Source organism: Peromyscus maniculatus, chromosome 12 (genome assembly GCF_049852395.1).
Source record: "Peromyscus maniculatus bairdii isolate BWxNUB_F1_BW_parent chromosome 12, HU_Pman_BW_mat_3.1, whole genome shotgun sequence".
NCBI classification, from domain to species: domain Eukaryota; kingdom Metazoa; phylum Chordata; class Mammalia; order Rodentia; family Cricetidae; genus Peromyscus; species Peromyscus maniculatus.
Window position 1 is genome coordinate 65,794,256 of NC_134863.1, and position 15,502 is coordinate 65,809,757.

The 15,502-nt window shown below is 41.9% G+C and overlaps 1 long non-coding RNA gene across 1 annotated transcript; it reads right to left on the reverse strand.

The window, feature by feature from the left end:
* Positions 1-911: 911 nt before the first annotated feature.
* Positions 912-13,263, reverse strand: LOC143268012 (uncharacterized). Its single transcript, XR_013043601.1, has 2 exons — positions 12,791-13,263; positions 912-1,182 (listed from the first exon to the last, which is right to left on the reverse strand). It is a non-coding gene; the product is annotated as an uncharacterized LOC143268012 (long non-coding RNA).
* Positions 13,264-15,502: the final 2,239 nt, after the last annotated feature.

The following is a 15,502-nucleotide window of genomic DNA, read 5'->3' on the forward strand; positions in this document are numbered from 1 at the left end:
AACCGTGGATGACTTATGAAACAAATTCTAAGAGCTACATGAACTTTCACATTTGGAAGAAACATTTATTCTAAGTGTAGCTTATGAACACTGGGCACAGGCACTAGTAATATAAATGTCATGTAACAGTAATTCTCAAATACAAAGCTATAGGCAGCCAAGCTTAGAATCGTCAACATTATATAAAGTCAATAGTATAGTAACAAGGCATCAACAAAACTAAGCATAAGCCCATCTCTGGGAAAGCTGACAACTTTAGCAAAAGACATAATAAGTTAAGCTGTAGTTAGAAAGACTTGAAACTGTCTGTATGTAGAAGTACTTCCTAGGGACCTCAGGACTTACAAATGAAGAACAGGGACATGAGAAGGTTGATACATGGGCAATGGGAACAGGAACACAGGCTGTGCAGGGAGTTCCTGGCTTGAAACACTAAGCTGAGGCTTGTTCAGAAGGAGCAGAACTCATGTACAGAGGAGTTAAAGAAAATCCCCAAATCTCTACCATAAGAATTTCAGAATAAGAGGGAAGGAAGTGAAGTATAGTGATGTATGAAACCAAATAAATATATAAAAAAGAATTCTCAAATCTGAAGAAAGATTGGCTCTTCACATTAGAAGCGCTCAGACAGGCTTTAAAAGAGGCAAATCCACATGTGCCATTGTGGACTTTTAGAAACTGTTAGTTGCTTTTCTGTTGCTGTGATAAAACATCTAGACAAGATGGGCAGTGATGGCACACACCTTTAATCCAAGCACTCCAGAGATCCAGAGGCAGATGAATTTCTTTGAGTTCAAGACTAGCTTGATCTACAAAGCAAGTTCCAGGACAACCAGGGCTGTTACACAGAGAAAAACAAAGAACAAAACACAACAACAACAACATTAACAAACCACCATGACCAAGGAAACTTGCAGAAGAAAGGGTTTATTTGAGCTTATAGTTCTGGAGGAATAAGAGTCCATCCTGGCAGGGAAGCAGAGCAGCAAGCAGCAGGCATGGTGGCCAGAAAAGGTAGCTGAGAACTCACATCCTCAAACACAAGCACACGTCAGACAGAGCAAACTGGAAGTGGTGCGACGCTTTTCATCTCCAAGTCACCCCAGAGTGATGTAACTCCTCAAGCAAGGCTGAAGGACCTGAACCTTGACAGACAGTGCCACCGAGTAACTAATACAGAGCCTAAAAGAAAATAAAGAATAATATCAGAAGATTTTGGAGAAAGATAAGAAAATTAAAATTTTAGGACATGCATGAAAAATCAAAGGAGAAAGATCAGTGTAACTTCCCAAGACCACAACTCAACTCCAAAAGGTAAGCAATAAACTTCTTCCAAATTAAAGGAGGCATGATTTTAAGCCTTTCCTCCTATGATCAGCCAAGCTGACATTTGAGTTGAAGAGAATATTTTATATACAGGCAAGCAAAGAGTCCCAGTATTTACCAAACTAAGCAAACTTGAAGGAAATCCTTGAAGAGAAATGCCAACAAAATAGCTCATGAATTCAAAGATGTACCATGTAGCCCTCAACACCCAAAAGAGTAATGAGCAAACTTGTAACACTTAAATACAGTTGCTGTGGTTTGAATGGGAAATGCCTCCTCTTGGCTGTGTATTTCAACACTTATTCCCCAGGCTGTCTTGCTATTCACAAAAATTGTGGGACCTCCAGGAGGTAAAACTTATTGGCAAAGTGTGAGCTGTTAGGCTTTAGAGACTGGCTCCACTTCCTCTCTACTTTCTGCCTCCTGTCTCACAAAGGTGTGAGAAGGTGACTAGACCCAGCAGCATACAGGTGCTACCATGCAGCCCCAAGTGACCATGTCTTCGTCTCAGTGAGAGACTGTATCTCCTCAAACTGTGAGCCCACACAGCCCTTGATTCTCTTCAACTGCTTCCTGTTAGATATTTGGTCACAGAAATAAGGAAAGTTGATATTGAGCAATAGATTCAGGAACACAGGATGTTCAGTGAGTCCCAGGGTTGAAAGATCGAGCTGAAGCATTCTCAGATGAAGCCAAACTTTTAGTAGTCTCAGCCATACAGGCACCAGGACTCCCCCACGAGTACCAAAATCTGCAGAGCCTCACCAACTCATTTAAAATACTTTCATATTTGCATATAGCCTTTACACATCTTCCTATGTCTTTAAAATCATCTCTAGGTGTTTTAGAGTGCCTAACAGAATGTAAATAGATGTTATAGGGTACTAGTTAGGAAAGAATGAGAAAAAAAGTTGCTTTTGTCTTTCCTAAACATTTTCAATTCATGGTTCATTGAACTCTTGAATGCAGAGTGTCTACTGCAGTTGATGATACACAGGACAAAAGCAAAGCCTAATGCAAATAAAATTACACTTAAAAACACTGTAGTAAAGTCTGTAGAAAAAATTTCTTTTTAGGGGGAATGGATATAGATATTAACTAAGCTTATATATAAATAGAAAAATGCAGCTTTTCAAAATTGTGATTAAAAACTTGAAAGAAGAATAAGATGTATAGCTTCCAAATCAGTGTTTAGAAAGGTATCTTAGAAAAACATACTGATGTGAAAGGGTCATGCTTTCCATCTTTTTCCTCTGCCTTTGAGACGGATGCCAAGGGTGGTCATTTTCTGCCAAGAATTCACTCCCCCCTGCTGAAGTGTTGGCTGGCCATTTGTCTGTTAAAGTGTATTATTTTACAATATATGCTACACCTTGCCATTGCCAAGAATGCCCTGACAACTTCCAATTCTCTGAAGCTACAGAAGGCTATTAGATCTACCCCAGCATATTAGATGCCGGCTGTCTGAGTCTTTAGCTTTCTTCTAACTGCATTTGGTTTGGCTGCAGTCTCCCCTTACCGCCATTGCTAGAGAGGTGGGAAGGGTCCCCGGCAGATCTATCAAGATTTTGAAAGCATTCGGCCCACACATTGTGGTTCAGTCTCGAGACTGAAAGACATTCCCCTGGATGAGGAATATATCTTCGGATGTAGAATGTAGGTTTCTTATACGTCTGTTTTGATACATGTAGACACACATGCACTCCTACGCTCACACGTGCCACACTGAAAAAAGGAAAATCACAAGTTCTTTCTCTTACAGTGTATTTCCATAGGCAGCCATTTACAAAAGAAACAGCTCTTTTCAGGGCCTCAAAGGAAGAATCCTGGGAAAAGGGTGGCCTTGAAAGAGAAGCTAGGGCTCTACGGTATTCAGAAATATTAGTTGACTTTTGGGGGTCTGCTTTTTGGTAGTAGTGAAGACTAAACCTGGGACCTCGTTTATTCCAGGCAAGCACTTTATTATTCATCTATATCTCAAGCCCCAGTTTTTATATATACCTGCAATATTAATGACAATTCTTCTGCCAATAGCTCTATAATTTGCATCATTTTTCACAAAATCCATAAATAGTTTAAAACAAAACCTTCCCTGTGCATTTAATGTAACAAGCCAAAGAAACCAGTGGTGCCCTACTGAAAGTGGGTTGTAATCGACCTACCCCTCAGTTCCAGGTGTGAGCAATCCCTAGACTTGACATCACTTGAGAAAAAACAGGGAATGCAGAGCTTGCATGAGTAAGCAGGTATTTGGTTTATATCAGTAGACAGAAATCCCACAATAGAAGGCCTAGGCCTATTACATATTGAATCTAGTACTTGGCAATCAAATAAGAAAAATTGGAGACTGACTTAACTCTCCTCCCAAAAAGACCCTCCTCACAGGCCAAGCTTTTGCTGTATAACAACAACAACAAAGAAGTAATCAGAGCGTAAGAACATACAGATGGACGCCCTGCTTCACATAACAGGGTATCATGGGGTATGCGTCTATACTTCCTCCTTGATAGCCCTAGGGAATAGGAGATCCAGCATTGTATTTCAAACGATTCCAAACGTTGAGCCTCTTGGTGTGTAGAAAAAGGAAAGCTGAAGTTGGAGAGGGGCCCACTGATCTGTGGCAGCAGAGCAATCCTACACAGTAAATGTTTGTTTTGGAAGGTGTCCCTTATGGAAACGTGAGACGGTTTACACTGTGGGGAAAGGGAACAGGCTTGAGAAGGTCTACTTTCCTCTGTCTCACACTACCCCACCATACAGAGATAGATGTACAGCAACACAGAAACACTCACATCTTATACTGCAGTGATGCCTCATTAACACCTACCGGTGGTCCAAATCTGTACTGCCTGAGCTTGGTGAATACTCTAAGAACAGCAGTTGTCTGGATCTGCCTGGATCTAGATGCAATTTTAATTAATTGGTATAGTAACACAATCTTTGCAATGATCCCATTGTGACCTGTTACTTTTTTATTCTTTATTTTTAGTCTTGTGTGTGCCTGTATAAGTGTGGTCTTGTGCACATGCATGTGATGCTCTCGGAGTTCAGAAGAGGCTATCAGATCCACTGGAGCACCATGACAGTAGTGTAGGGAAGAGAACTCCAGTCCTCTGCAAGAGCAGTAAGTGTTCTGAATTGACCCATCTCTCCAGCCCCAATGATCTATTTTTAATGCAATTAAATTAAGGCTCAGAGAGGTTAAGTCACCAGTTCAAGTTCTCTCAGCTAGTAAGTGGAAAGCCACACTGTAAAGTGAGAACGTAGCCTCTAAGATATGTACATATATATATATATATGTATATATATATATGATAGATATACATATATATATGAGATAGATAGATAGATAGATAGATAGATACCATATATATATGAGATAGATAGATAGATAGATAGATAGATAGATAGATAGATAGATAGATAGATAGATAGATAGATAGAGATAAAACCATGCCTACTTTAGTGTCTCAATATGCTGAACTACTTCTCAGCAACACTGTGAAATAACAGAAATACATGACTTATTCCTTTAGGAAGTAGACAAGAATTAAAGAATGGACTTTCTCTATGGGAGCCATTTTAGCATCACAGTTACAGAGGAGGAACAAAATAAACAAACACACAGACCACAGAGCCAAACTCCTTGCTCCTTAGGAAGGGCGAGGACGTTTTGCAATCATGGAGCATGTCTCATCAGGAGCTGCATTATTTATGCTCAATTGCACCATGGAAGCAAGTTTCCAAAATGTGATGGGTTGGTTCCAAGATCCACTTATAAATGTTTACATATTCATTTGATTTAATCTTTAAAATTGTATTTCTACTGTTGGAAAATTAGCTAATTAACTTAAGAGCCTCCTTTCTCCCTGACATGATCTCTTCCTGACCAACTGTACCTCTCTGTGAAAATAAAGCACAGGCATTTTGAAACCTGACTTCTTCTACTGCATGCCTAAGGGAAGCCCTTTAACTCGGTTTTATAATCACAAAGTCGAAGGGGTCTCTTCCACATCTAAAACTCTGATCTACTAGTTTATGGAAGCTTCTATGGACATTCCTATGACTTCCATGCCTATTCTGATAGTATCAAAACAAACAAACAAATAAACAAATAAAAAATGGGGATACAAACTATCGATCTTAGGAACTGCTGCATTTACAGAACTCAGGACATGACCAGCTTTCATACCTTCTCCAAATATAAATAAAAGATCATTCCTTAAATTGAAAACAAAAACAAAAATTCAAACTAAATGTTTCAGAAGGAAGCTCCACAGGGGAACAGATAAATATTTAATCAACAACTGACACATTTTTTTTTAAGGGAAAGACCTGGTAATGATTTCTGCTTCTCCCCATATATTTAACTTTTAAAAAGTTTGAAAGACCTTTGTGTTTCCGACAGTTCTTGATTAATTCATGGAGTTAGTCAGACTTCTATATATTTTTTTTTAACAAAAATACCTAAAATAACCAACTTAAGAGGAAGGAGGGCTTAGGTTGGTTTGTGGCCCTGGAGGCTTCTGGCTACGGTGGCTTGACCCTGTTATACTGGACCTGCAGCAGAGCAGGACATCATGGTAGGGAGCAGGTAGCTGAACAGAACTGCTTACTCATAGTGTCTGAGAAATATGATGGGGGAGGGGCCAAGGTCCCCGTATCCCCTTCAAGCACCTGCCTATCAATGTCTGCCTATCAATGTCTTAAATTACGTCATCTACTGTGCACCATCTCTTCTAGCCTTGGGCTAATGAAGCAGCCTTGAATGTGTGAATCTTGGTGGCCATTTCGATCCAAACATCACATTTATCAAAGATTGACAGTTGCAAGTAGGCATATCTTACATATGTAGGAAATGTGCTGTAACATCATCATTGCCCTTGCTTTTACAGCCCAACCCCACAGGTCACACTGGGCAGCTCAATGCTGTTAGGTGTACGCATTGTCTTTAAGCACTCTTGCCTCACCAGGAACGACACCTTATAGCATCTCTGTCTATTTGCTCTACCAAGGTCAGACTTTGTATGCACACAAATTCAATAGTCTTCTTGTAATGTTCAGTGCTTCTTAGGAACTCAAATAACCAATTCAGAATGGCATGAACTCTTCAAAGGTATTCTAACAAATTTCTCCATTAAATCCAAATAACTGAAACTTATTTATGATCAGTTTGAACTCTCCCCCTTTCCCCTACAAAAAAATAAAAGAAAGCTTGCCTTAAAAAACAAACAAACAAAACAAAAAAAGCTTAAGCTCAGTGAGAGGAAAATAAAAAGAACTGGATGTGTAATGTGTATCGTTGTGTTTATGAAGCATTCCTTAACAGATGGAGTCTCATGTATGCAAAGTTCTTCAAACTACTTGTGAGGCAACTCTAACAGGATTATAGGGAGATAATGGGATTAAGTCTCAAAAATCAATAAGTATTTGTTTTCGTATAAGTATTGCTTGCAATGTTACATTTTAATGCGGAATGAAATGTTCTTCAAGATCTGAATGGTAAAATTTCATGCAGTCTGCTTAACCCAAAGACTAGAATTTTATATTTAGTGATATTTGTTTTTGTTTCTCCTTTAATGTGTGTGCACTGCCAAAAACATTACTACTTAATAACTTTTGTGGGGCTGGAGAGATGATTCCATATTGTCCTTGCAGAAGACTCCAGTTCAATTCCTTACATCCACATCAGGCTGCTCACAATTGCTTACAACTCAAGATCTAGGGGAGAATGTGCATTCTTATCTGGACTTCCCAGGCACTTCCATTCACATGTACACAAACCATTGCCCCCTACCACCCATACACACACACACACACACACACACACACACACACACACACACTAAAAGTAAAATATTTTTAAAACTATTTTCTCTGCCTTTAAAATGTATTCAAGAAGAAGTAAAGAAGGATGAGGAGTGGAATTTGAGGAAAAAAGCTTCTCCTACCCAATTTGTCAAAGCTCTCTAGAAGACCATAACCAGCAGACTGTGCATGCATTGAATCATACAATTGTAAAGGAGGGATTTATTGGATTGGAGGCTGGATGGTTCTATAATGGCAATTTTCACTCAAGAGAGGCAACAAACTCTAGTGGCTGATTCTAACAAACTGGAAGCCTCAGAAGAAGAAGCACCAATGATGCTGCCGCAACCGGATGTTGACAACCTCTGTGGAGACTCACTGGTATGAATCTGCCTCAAAAGACTGAAGAGGCTGGAGGGATGCCTGAGGTCCACAGGCAAACCCAACATCAAAACGCATTTGCTCGTGAACAGTGGAGCTCTCACACTCCACTCTTTCTTCTTCTTTTATCCCATGTGTTCTCCCAGACGGTTGGATGGCATGGCCTACATTCATGGACATGTCCACGTTCAACTGCTTGTCTCTCTGTGGAGAGTGCTCATAGACACATCCAGCAATGTGCTTTACTGATTCTCTAGCTATCTCTCAGTCCCGTCACCTTTACAATAAAGATCAACCATCACACCACTTACATTTAGCGTACTGCGATCCTAGTCCAAGCAAGAATTATTTCTTCGTGGGACGTGCACAGTCATGTATTCACCTTTGCAGGCTATGGGTCAACATCGGGGGACTTTTTCCCTTGCCTTCTACTGATTTTAGAGACACAGTTTCAGTAAGCCCAGAACTCACAGATTGGCTAGGTTGACAGACCAGCATACTACTCTGAGCCTTCTTTCTTCACCTCTCAGGACTAGAGTGCAGGCATATATATTGTCATACCTGGCTTTTTGATCTTATTATGTGGGTACTGGCAATCTGAACTCAGGTTCCTATCCTATCTCAGGAGAGGCTTTAACCACTGTGCTATCTGTCCACCATACCAACATATCTTTAATAATCTCCAACTCTGCTTCACAAGAACTTAATTTCTCTACCAGAGCACTGTGGTGAGTGGCTAGACCTCTCTTCCCCCTTGCTTTTCCACTGAATCTCCTTTCCACAGAGTAGGTCAGATAGTTTGAAAGGCTAAATCAGACCCTATTGCAATTGTTTCATACCTCTGAATGATGGTTGTGGTGGTTAGTTTTCATTGTATGACTGGATTTAGAATCTTCCAGGAGACATGTCTTTGATGATATTCCAGAGAGGTTTAACTGAGGTAGAAATACTCATCTGGGTGTGTATCACACCACTCCATTGGCTGGTGCCCTAGAATGAAGTTTTGTTTGTTTTTGTTTTTGTTTTTATTTTTTGTTTGTTTGTTTGTTGAGTAAAACCGAGTGCCGCCATTCATGTCTCTGCTCCCTGGCTGTGGATGCAATGAGACCAGCCCCTTCACATTCCTGCTACCACGCCTTTCCTAATATGGTATGCTCAGTGTGTAAGGCAAGATAAACCCTTTCATCTGGGTGGCCCACTGGAACTAGAAGATAAAACCTGTCGCACCTCACACCTTGATGGTGTGATACAGAAGTATCAAGCTGTAACTGGCCTAAAGGCTTCCTCCCTGCTGGCTAGTTTTCACAGTCTCAGAACATTCTATGCGGTTTACATCAGTAGTCTTACCCAGATGAGACTCCCACAAACTATGAGACTAATCTTGCAGACGAGATGCACTCCTCACGCAACAGTGGTGTTACTGTTATAGAGGTAAACAGTTGACTGTTTTTTTTTTTTCTTTTTTTTTTTGAGGCTGACTCCACCAAAGACAATCTATTACTAGTACTATACACCTGGGCAAAAATCCATGGGCCCTAGCGGGGAACTGAACCCTGTTGTTTAGATAAATTGTCATAGTGCCAAACTGACTCTTAAATATTTATGTTTGTGCAACCCGAAGACACATGCAACTCTCAGTCTTAACCAGGGGAGCCTTCCTTCCAGGGAAAGGTAGTGAATGCAGCTGATGCACTGTGCAGAAGGTTCAGAGACTAAGTGACGGATGGAGGCTCATCCCTACACAAAGCATTTACGCTATCTCTTCTGAGGCTCAGGGATGAAATACTGCGGAAGAGGGCAGGAAGGAATGTAAGAGCATGAAGATATGGAAACGGGCTGTAAAAGATCACGTTCTGGGCAAGACACAGCCACGCCCCTCACAAACACAGTAGTTGAAGATGCTGGCATTGCTTCTGCTTTAGCATGTGCCTGTCAACAGTTCGGCATGGGCAGAGGAGGGACTCTGGGGATCTCTCCCTCGCTGCTGTACTATTTGCCATTGATCGATTCAGGGTAAGGGGAATTGTTGACCTCTTCCCAGTGATTCCACCAGATTCTAGTGATCGTTCCAATCCAGTATTCACACACCAGTTAAATACCTACCAAAGCCAACCCAAAGGCTGTGGGTCTGGGAGAGAGACGACTAGGGGTGGTTGGAGGCTAACGAGGATTGGAGGGAGAGAAGGGAGGGAGAAACCAGAATGAATCGAATGCATAGATGAACTTGTCACAGAACAGCATATGTAAACAAAAAATAAAGCAACCCCTTCCTTCCTTCCTTCCTTCCTTCCTTCCTTCCTTCCTTCCTTCCTTCCTTCCTTCCTTCCTTTCTTCCTTCCTTCAGTGATTTTTGTTAGGTATTTTGTCATAACAAGAAGACTGTAACTTGTACACTAATCAGTTCACTCAGGGGAAAATGCAGTTGGTACTCTATTGGTAGCCTTTGACTTTATCTGCTGTGTCATTTGCCGTCTCTCCCTACCTCCCTCCCTCTCCCTCCTCCTCCTCCCCCTTTTCCTCCCCCCCTCCTCTTCCCCCTCCTTCTCCCTGATTTTACACACACACTTTGTGTTTTTTTTTTTTTCACTTCAGCCCCACTGGTCTCCTGGAGGCCAACTGGACTTTCTCCCTTCCATCAGTTCTTTACAGTGGTCACACCAGGGTCTGAACTGCCTTCCCCCCACATGCCTAAACATCATACCACCTTAATTTCTTATCATGCGTCACCTTTTCAGGCTTTGCTATCCGACTTACAATTGCACTTACCCACCCCGACAACCTGAGCTTTGTGATGCCCATGTTCTCTCTTTCACATTCCCAGACCCCTCAGGATGTCCTAGCATTGCTAATACTTTATTCTGACTATCTCTAATCTTCTTTCCTTACCTACTAGCCTCCTTAATGTGAACTCTGTGAAGATAGAATCTAATGTCTTAAGCTGGGCGGTGGTGTTACACACCTTTAATCCCTGCACTTGAGAGATAGAGGTAGGCAGATCCCTGTGAGTTCAAGGCCAGTCCTGTCTGTAGAGCCAAGGCCACACAGAGAAACCCTGTTTCTAAAAACAAAACAACAACAACAACAAAAAAAGAAGCTGATGTTTTTGAGTTTCTAATGTATTATATTCACTATAGTTAAGGTATTATAAGAATATCAGGAAGGTTTGTGATGGGTGAATGCACAAACAGGTATATATTACAATTCTATTACTTAACTTTTTTCATTAAAAAAAAAAGGTCTCCAATGGCAAGTAAATGTCTTTGCCTTTATAATTTAACAGGTTAGGGCAGGACCATGTGTCTCTAATGTTTTCTTGCAGTATGACTGTTGTAGTCCCAGACATCAGACATGTAGTCAAGGAAGGAAGAATGAGAAAGGCAATTTTTTTATTTTTCCCCAGGAGGGGATAAGAGCTTTCTTGGCCTTAATGACTCCTACAGACTTCTAACTGGCTTAAACTTTGCTAAACAGAACTGGATCCTAGGGTCAACCTCAGGTCTAGAGAGCCTGAGAGGGAGCATCGGGATTCCCATAACCGGATTAGACCACTCATGAATCATAAGGCTCCGATGCAAACCTGGCCATGGGCTCCACTGAGCTGTGCCCCACGGGGTCAGAGAGACAGTGGAGAGCTGCTACCACCATGATCTCACTGCTCTCACGGATTTTGCAATCAGCTTTGTTGAGCCAAAAATAACAGGGAGAGTGAGTGAGTGAGAAATAAAACTGTGTAAAGAAAGAGAGGAAAATTTGCTTCATTGAGGCTCACAGACAGGAAGCAATTTGTATGTACTGGATTGCTAATAAAGGGACCATAGAAGGCAGTTTTTGAGTTTATCTTCAGATAGGTGATGTGATACCCAGATGAGAGAGAGAGAGAGAGAGAGAGAGAGAGAGAGAGAGAGAGAGAGAGAGAGAGAGAGAGGAGAGAGAGCCTTACTTGAGGGCTGCTGGGAAAAGAGATGGCCCAGTGGTTAAAGGTACTGGATTAAACTTGAAGAACACTTGGATTAAATTCCCAGCACCCACATGGTGGCTAATGTAAGGATTATGTCCTCAATTACATCACCAGCTTGTGACATTGTCCCAGCCTAAAAAGCGGGCATGCCCTCTCTGTGCTCTCTCTTTCCACACTCTCTCCTTCCGTATTCCCCGCTCCACGCAGTCTCTCTCTCTCTCTCTCTCTCTCTCTCTCTCTCTCTCTCTCTCTCTCTCTCTCTCTCTCTCTCTCTCTCTCTCCCCCTCCCCTCTCTCTCCCCCTCCCCCTCCCCCTCTCTCTCTCCCTCTCTCCCCATAAAGCTCTAGAAAGGTAACCATGGCTCGTGACTCTTCCTTCACTGATACATCCAGCACTCTCCTCTGTTGGCATGGCTGCTGCCCACAGTGACCAGCCATGAGCTCTGTTGCTTAACCAACAGCTAAGAACTGTCTTAACTCCAGTTTTAGGAAATCCAACACCCTCTTTTGCCTTCTAAGGGCATGAAGCCCATATGTGGTACACAGACATACATGCAAGAAAAACACTCATACACATACATTTTTTATTTTAATTTTTTTAAGTCCCATTTATATTAAAGATCCTCTAAGGCTGATTGACTGGGTAGAACTTTCTGATGGTGAATTGTGTGACTACAATATCTCCAAAGTCAACTTTTCTTGGACTGTCTTTGCCTCTGTCCACCTTTTTTTCCTTTCTTTCTTTCTTTCTTTCTTTCTTTCTTTCTTTCTTTCTTTCTTTCTTTCTTTCTTTCTTTCTTTCTTTCTTTCTTAATTTTTTTTGAGACAGGGTTTCTCTGTGTAGTTTTGGTGCCTGTCCTAGATCTCACTCTGTAGACCAGGCTGACCTCAAACTCACAGAGATCCTCCTGCCTCTGCCTCCCAAGTGCTGGGATTAAAGGTGGGCACCACTGCTGCCCAGCTCCTACCTTCTCTTAATAGCTCTTTCTCCCTCTGTATCTGCTCTAACTTCCTTTCAATTATCAGGTAAAATTTTCAAATTGTATTAACTCAGCAAATCACTATTTTCTACTAATCCAAAAGCAACCAGCATCTAAAAGCTGTAGCCGAGATTTCTTGCTTCACCCTACCCCAGATATTCCCACCAACATATTTGAAAAGCACTTTGATTTATGACTGGTTTGTTCTCTTACTCTAAAACTTCACCTAATGTAACAGGAATGTTAAGAAGTCTTATTAATAAAAACAAACCCAGAGGTGGGTATTGGGGTGAATGCAGAAAGATCAGAGAAACAGAACAGGCCACATCCAACCTCACCTTGCCAATTCCTCAGCTGCTCTTTTTTTCCTCAGACTGGAAGCCTCTGTGTCCTCATCTGAATGGATCTCAACTGAACTGCTGCTAAAAGCCTAAAAGCTTAACCAGGCTCTAGTTTCTGGTCCTCACGCCTTATAAACCTTTCTGCTTCCTGCCGTCACTTTCTGGGATTAAAGGCATGTGTCACCATACCTGGCTGTTTCCAATGTGGCTTTGAACTCACAGAGATCCAGGCGGATCTCTGCCTTTGGAATGCTAGGATTAAAGGTGTGAGTGCCACCATCTTCTGGCCTCTATATCTAATGGCTGTTCTGTTATCTGATCCCAGATAAGTTTATTAGGGTGCACAGTATATTGGGGAACACAATATCACCACAACCTAACCATGTACATGCTAGACTGTATCCTTTGGTCCAATCTGAGTCCCTGTTCCTGGGCCACAATCACTCAGAGTTGGCCCTGGATAAATTATCTCTTATTCCCGGCACGGTGACATCTGTTTGACATGGACAGATGGAAGGAGACATGAGGTTGTGAGCGGGGAATTGGGTGAAAGGAAAAACACTAAGTGAGCTACAAACATTGACACAATTCAAACCCAATCAGCCAGTTACAAATAAAGTAAAACTGCAGCCTCTAAGAAAACTAAAGCCATAGAAATGTCATAGGAATGACAAACTCTATGTGATCTTTTGTCCCCTAAAAGACTATGGCTTTCAGGAGCACAGTTGAAAGCTGTTGGTCTCATCCAGGTGTTTTCATTGTAAGAGTAAGGAAGGCAAAGCCCAGAGATATGAACTGACTTCTTTAAGGTCACATGGTAACTTTAATGATCAAGACGGAACTGGAGCAGAATCTCTATCACATCAATATGCTTTTCAAGTTTCATTTAGCACAAATATGCCCCCTTTCCAGACATTCATCACCACATGCGAAGAGCCTACTGTTCTCATCCTGACCCCAACACATTCATTTATGGCTGCAACACTTGTAAGCAACAGAAATGTGTGCGAGCCTTGGATTAGCCCAAGTTAAAGAATGCTTAGACATGTGTCAAGTGATTCACTGAGGGGAAATTGGTTGAGGAGAACTCAGCCATCTGCCTTCACAATCAAGTATCTATCTCTCACTGTAGATGGAATGGCTGTACAACACAGAGCTTTGTTTCTGAGAAAGTAATTCACTCATGAATATTATGGATCCGAGTCATAGTGCCCATACTGCATGCTGTTAAGATTTTCTAATATTTGCAAGCCATAAAGATTGCCACACTTTAAAGGATATTATGGAGTATTTATTACTGTTCCTTTACAAAAATCGATCTTTCCCTATTTATTCAACCCTTCATTCAACTGTACTGAGTGAGTTGCAGATATGTTAAAGGCTCTTGTTGGACTAACCCAGAGGAAGCGGGAGGGTACTTCATCCCACAGACAGAAAACAAGGATTTCCAACCACGAGCTCATTTTGTACTGATCTCAAGCAGCTCCCTTTTCCTCAAGAACTCTGACTTCACATGGTGCCTAAGACACAGTTGTCCCATTCTACCCTGAATGAGTAAAATGCCTCAAAGGACTGTGAACGTGGTGAGGAAAAAGTCCCGAAACCCCTCCGTGTGAAGAATTAGGAAATGAAGTCACAATCCAGTTTTCCTTCCTGACCTCAGGCAGATGATTGACTTTCGAGGGGAGAATGACCTGCTTCGAGCTGTTCAGAGTTCACGGGCCTCCTGGTTACAGGTCATTGAACACGTAACAAAGCACAAGAAAAGAGAAGCTGAGGTAATAGGGGAGGAAAGGTGTGTATCAAATTACATCCCGAAATCTCAGTCTCTCCCAAACAAATGTAAATCCTTAGATGCCTCTGAATCATTCACTTTGAAAACCCAGTGGGGCCTTTCCCGGTCAGGTAGGACAGATTGAGCAACAATAACCCCTGTTTCGCTCCAATGACTTTCTCGATGGGTCTAAGAAAACTTCTCTGGCGGAAACTTGGCCCTGCTTCCTTTCCTCTACAGAATTACAACCCCCCCCCCCCCGCCCCCGCGAGCCCCTCTCCATCCGGGTGCCAGAGAAACCCAGAAAGCAAGCCAGGGAACTGAGAATAGAGGTCAGGTGACTGAGGAGTGGCTGGCAGCTGAAAGGGCTGCTTTGGGCCCACACTTTGGTCGCTTTCATTTGGGGTGTTGTGACACTATTCAGATTCAGATACTCATCTGGCCAGAACCAAGTTCCCCTGTGACTTGGGTCTGTCACCGACTCAGTGATCATTCTGGTAGCTAGACACCTAGGACACAAGTGCCACCTTGCCCAAGATGTACGTGGTGCCTGTGGCACCTGTCACAGATTCGCTATTTCCTGGTAAAGTCCTTTCTGTTGTAAACGTAGACGAATCAGTAATCATTTTTATTTTTATTTTATGTTTCAGTCTGTTCTTTAATTTAAAGAACACAGAAGGAAGACCAAGAAAGGCTTTTTCTCCAGGAGAAGATAAAAGCTTTCTTCCCCTTAGCCCCTCCTACAGACGTCAAACTGGTCATCAGTTTGCTTGTTTATTTTTCCTAATTGTATTCTTTTATTCATTTTTTTTCTCCATTTACTGACTTCTGTACATCCCATCTGTATTCTCAACAGAAATCTTTCTGAGCAGAACAGGAAGGCTTGGTGCTGACTGTGGGAGAAAAAAAAATCAAAGCACATGACATTTGCCAGA